General features: G+C 35.2%; 1 non-coding gene across 1 annotated transcript; it reads right to left on the minus strand.

The window, feature by feature from the left end:
* Positions 1-223: 223 nt before the first annotated feature.
* On the minus strand, positions 224-285 carry LOC112133248 (U7 small nuclear RNA). Its single transcript, XR_002914922.1, has one exon. It is a non-coding gene; the product is annotated as a U7 small nuclear RNA (small nuclear RNA).
* Positions 286-5879: the final 5594 nt, after the last annotated feature.

Consider the following 5879-nt stretch of genomic DNA (forward strand, 5'->3'; position numbering starts at 1 on the left):
CACTTTCTATTCACAATGGTGGTATTAGGCTAGTCAACATGAACCCAAATATGGTTAATGATCTGGGATTAATGGTGGGGCCAGTAACAAAAGAACTTAGGTTAGTAACTATTTAGCATAGTAGAAAAAAAATGATGAAAAACCAGTGTTCTCTAGGGATACCCTTTTTTTTTCTTTTCCTGTTTTTTTTTTTTTTTTTGCTGGAGGGTGGTTGGGAAGTGGGTGTGGTTTCCCAATAAAAACCAGAAAACCTACTAGAAAAATTGTACAAGAGCTGTAACATTTAGGGACATCCATTTTGAAAAGCATTCAGAGGGAGTATTATCAGTTAACTACTGAGAAGGTGTCATCTACTTATAACCCTCTAAACTGCTAACCTGGCCCTAGATTAGAAACCAATTACAATAATCTCACATAGTCTAGTCATGTTCTGGGGCAATACAGGCAAACACTCAATTCTTCCATGCTTACTCAGATATAAACTAGAGCCCCTGAATTTTATATAGTTAATGCCATCTGTTATAATTAAATTTTCTCTCACCTGACATCTCGGGCTGCCGTGCAACCACACACTACATGTTTCACCAGACTTACAGAGAAATTCCCATTGAGATCTGTAAACAAATCTCTTGTGTCTTGTGTAGCAAGTTGAGTCCTGTGAAATGTGACTGGCTTTTAAGCTCTTCTCATAGCCCCCACTGGTTGCAGCTACAAACATATTATTCTCATGGTTTAACACCTTCATAAAGTCATGCATTGGATTTGGGCAATTCTCCCATCACCTGAATATACTATATCAAAATCAATAATTACAGGCAACCCATTGATTGCAAAAGGCATAAATGTGCATTGAGACATATTGGAGCACCAGAACTCTTTACAGAGTAGATACATATTACAGGCAATTGCATTCTCCTTCAGATGGATTTTGTGTGTGGGTGTGATATACTCAGATATAACTACTGTTGAATTATAGTTGTGTACACTTTCCCAAATGATTCAAATGCCCTTAACAATAAGTCATGTAAAGCATCAGGTCCTTTTTTTGTTTGTTTGTTTGTTTTTTCTATAAGAAGAAAAGACCTTCTATCACACTTGGGATATCGAATTTGAAATTATCTTTCTCTTATTTCTCTCCATTGGATCCACAGACCCCAGGAATAAGATAGTAGAGAGTTTTTCTAATAAACACATATTTGATGGCTCCCTTCACCCTGCAGTTTGAGATAGCAACCTCCCTACCTTCTGCGCTCTGAGTTATACCTTTTCTGTCTGAAAATCACAAAGAAAAATAGTCTCTAACTCTGTGTAGCCCATGATAAGGCAAACTTTAAGGGAAATTTGTACCATGAAAGTGTCAGGATTGTTTCAGGGAAGGAGTAGAGTTCAGAATTAAACACACACAAAAAATGTTACATTACAGGATTGTTTTATACAAATTTTTTGCTGTTTTTTTCGTTAGAGAAGGTAATATAACTGAAGTATACTTCAATCCGTTTAATTTTGAAGAATTAAATTTTAAGAAGAAACTATTTGTACAAGCCCAAATTTATGTACCAGATATTTAAAATCTTACATGTGATTAAACTAAAATAATGGAATAATTGCTCTGCAGGCTTAATTTTAGTATGCATGCTTGCCAGGCAGCTAGCTTCATGACAATAATGGGAGGCCCTCTTGGGTAATGGTTAAGAGCACAGACTCCGGAATTAGATGGCCTGAGTTCAAATCCAGACTCTACCACCAACTAGCTCTGTGACTGTGGGTATATTATTTAATCTCTTTAAGCATCAATTTTTCTCAGGAGTAAATGGGAATTATGATATGATCCTATTTACTTCACAAGATTGCTATAAGGATTGAAGGAGAGATAATATGCATAGAACACTTAAACACTGCTTGGTTGATAATAAATGTTTATTAAGACTAGTGGTTGTTAACTACAATGATTGCCAACGGGATGTTTGTGAGAGGGAGATAAAAGCTTCACATGTTATAGAAACTGACTCCTAGTTCACATGGCCATATGGCCGTTTTCTTTTTATTCCTAAACATTACCTATGAGCGGCTCACTGTAAATACTCAGATGTTTTCTTTGTGTTTGATAAACTGAATTATTTTCTTATTTAGTAATATCAGTAAGACTGAATGGTGAAATCCAGACTGAAATGAAGATTTATTTTCCCACAAGAGAATACCAGCTGTTGTCATCCACAGAATATCAATTGCCAGTATATCACAAAAATGGACAGAACACATCCTCTCCCAGGGCCTCAAGATTACAAAATAGATAAGACAAGGGAACCACCCTCAAGGAGCTTTTTGTCTGTAGGGAAAATGAGACAAATATCAAATAACTCTGCTATGTAGCAGGAAGTGCTATGCTCCTGAAGAAACACAGGGATGAAGTGTGTTGGGAGTTTAAAGGAAGATGTCATTCCTTCTCTAATCCGTTCATGAAAAAAAATTCGTGGGAGAGGTAGCATTTGAATGGGGTTTTGAGAGAGCAAGATTTGGGTGTGATGTTAGGAAAAAAATGCAGCAGTTATGGCAACTGCATTAGCTAATATTATAGTTTTGATGTTTCTAGATCTGTGTCTGTGTAAAAAGTCATTTTCTGCATACTTTGTTTGTGGGATAGCTCAAAGTTCAAGGAAATTAGATTCCCCATGCTGCACCTAGTAGAGAGAGACTAGGAGGACTTTCTATGACTAACTGCCTCACCACAAAATTAATTCAAAATGAATCTCAGACATACATGTAAAAATTAAAACTACAAAATTTCTAGAAGAAAAATTTGCAACCTAAGGGTAAAGATTTATCAACACTTATAAACTATATTATATAACACCTAAAAACTTTTGCTCATCAAAAGACATCATTAAGAAAATCAAAATGGCAGTACATACTGAGAGAACATCTGTGCTGAATATATAAAGGACTCTTACAATACAATATATAACCCAATTAACAAATGGGCAAGGCTGGTCTCAGTGGCTCACGCCTGTAATCCCAGCACTTTGGGAGGCCACGGCAGGTGGATCACCTGAGGTCAAGAGTTCAAGACCAGCCTGGCCAACATGGTGAAACCCCGTCTCTACTAAAAATACAAAAAAATTAGCTGGGTGTGGTGGTGGATACCTGTAATCCCAGCTACCTCAGGAGGCTGAGGCAAGAGAATTGCTTGAACCCGGGAGACGGAGGCTGCAGTGAGCCAAGATCGCACCACTGCACTCCAGCCTGGGTGACAAGAGCAAAACTCTATCTCAAAAAAAAAGAAAAAAAAGGCAAAAGACTCCAACAGATATTTAAGAAGATATACAAATGGCCAATAAGCATATGAAAAGATGTTCCTTATCAATAGTTAGAAAAAAAAATTTCAATGAACTGCAACTAACTAAAAGTAAAAAAATTGACAATGAGTGGTATTGATGAGGATGTGGTAAAAGAAATGTCACGCATTGCTGGTGGGAATACAAAATGGTACAGCCACATTGGGAAACTAATGGCAGTTTATTATAAAACTAAACACACAAATATCCTGTGATGTAGAATTTATACTCTCAGGTATTTAACCAAAAGAAATGAAAACATGTCTACAAAAAAGGCTTGTACAAGAATGTACAATTATGATCAGGCACGGTCACTCACACCTGTAATCCCAGCCCTTTAGGAGGCTGAGGTGAGCAGATTGCTTGAGCCCAGGGGTTTGAAACCATACTGGGCAACATGGGGAAACCCCGTCTCTACAAAAATTATGAAAATTAGCCAAGCATAGTGGCATGTGCCTGAAGTCCCAGCTACTCGGAGGGCTGAGGTAGCAGGATCTTTTGGGCCTGGGAGTTCGAGGCCACAGTGAGCCGTGATTGTGCCACTGCGCTTCAGCCTGGGCAACAGAGTGAGACCCTGTCTGAAAAAAAAAAAGGTACAATTAATAGGCTTGATATAATAAATATATTAAAATGTTTCACAGCAGGGAATACATATTTTTTCAAGTACAAATGGAGCATTTATAAAAAATTGATTATATACTACTTAAAAATACCAGTCACAACATAATTTCAAGAAAGTCTAGTATGCTACCTTCTCTGATCACTAGAAAACAATAGTATAAAGTATCTCCCACAACCCACATAAATTTACTAACTTAATCATATACTTATTGGTTAAGGAAGGAAGTAAAATAGATATTAGGAAATAATTACAGTTAATGACAATAAAGCTACATATCAAAACATTTGTGACCCAGTTTAATCCATATTAGTAATTAATGTACAGCTTTAAGTACATTTATCTAAAAATAAGAATAAAAAATAAATGAATTAAATTTTCAATTTAAGATGCTACAAAGAGAACCACATACTAAACGAAAGAAAGTTGAGGGGAGGAAATAGTAAAGATAAGAGCATATTTTAATAAAATTGAAAGCAAATAATACCAAGTATCAGCAAAACCAGAAGCTGGTTGTTGAAAAAGATTAATAAAATCGACAAACTTCAATCAATACTGATCTAAAAAATAATAGGCAGAAATCAACAAGATTAGGAATGGAAAGGGAGCAAGTGCAAATGCATTTGAGCCTTAAAACTCCTAAGAAAATATCATGAAAAACCTTGTTTCAGTAAATTAGAATACTTAGGGAAAGAAATCATTTTCCAGAAAAAATGTTCGTTGTTATTTTTCTTTAGAAGCAGCATAGTATAATGATTAAAAGTGTGGCCTCTGTGTCATATTTCCTGGGCCTGAATCTCAGCTTACTCCTTACTCATGGTGTGATCTTGAGCAAATTAATTAAATTCTCAGCTTTTCCATTTGGAAAATGTGGATAATCGTAGCACCTCATACAGCTGATATAAAGATAAAAATAATAATGATTGTAACATGTGGAGAACACCACCAGGCAAATATTATGTGCTTCATAAATATTTTCTAATATTTGTTAATATTATTTTCAGTGACCAAATCTAACTCAAGATTAGAAGAAAATGAACAAACTAATAGCAACTAAGAATCGAATATTGCCTCCACAGGTCCATTTGCATTGTTTTATAAATGAGTTTTACCAGGCTTTCATAAAACAATAATTCTCAGTTTTAATAGACTACTCCAGAGAATTGAAAAAGAGACAAGGTAAATATAACCTTGATAAAGACAATAAAGCACAGGATAAGATCAGTACAATAAAATAAATTATAACCAATATCATTTGACAATACAGATGTAAAAATATATAAATTAAAAATTGGCAAATTAAAATGTATTAAAAACATATCATGGCCAAGTATTCTATGAAAGGAAGGAAGATATAACATTAGCAGAATATAGTAATGTAATACATATTATCTCAATTAATTCAAAAGAAATAAATTGATAACATTTAACACTAATTCATGATAAAAATGTTTTACAAAGCAAGAATAAAGTGAAGCTTTATACAGTTTAACTTTAATTTCTGACAAAGTAGATTTTGATGTGAAAATACATGTTCAGAAATTTGTAGCAAACATCATACTTAGTGTTAAGCTTCTAGAAGCATTCTTATTTAAGAAGCAAATAATAATGCCTGCACTCAACATTTCTACTCAATATTGTCCTAACATCCCAGTCATTATAATAGGGCAAAACAAAGAAGTAAGAATGATAAGAATTAAAAAGAAAGAGATAGGTTGAGAGCGGGAGCATTGCTTCATGCCTGTAATCCTAGCACTTTGAGAGGCTGAGGCTGCTGGATCATTTGAGCCCAGGAGGTCAGGACCAGCCTGGCAGCATGTAGAAGTGCTGTCTTTACAAAAGAATACAAAAAATTAGCTGAGTGTAGCGGTGGTATGTTCCTGTGATCTGAGCTGCTCAGGAGGCTGAGGTGGGAGGATCACTTGAGG

The sequence above is a fragment of the Pongo abelii genome, chromosome 3 (assembly GCF_028885655.2).
Source record: "Pongo abelii isolate AG06213 chromosome 3, NHGRI_mPonAbe1-v2.0_pri, whole genome shotgun sequence".
NCBI lineage: Eukaryota > Metazoa > Chordata > Mammalia > Primates > Hominidae > Pongo > Pongo abelii.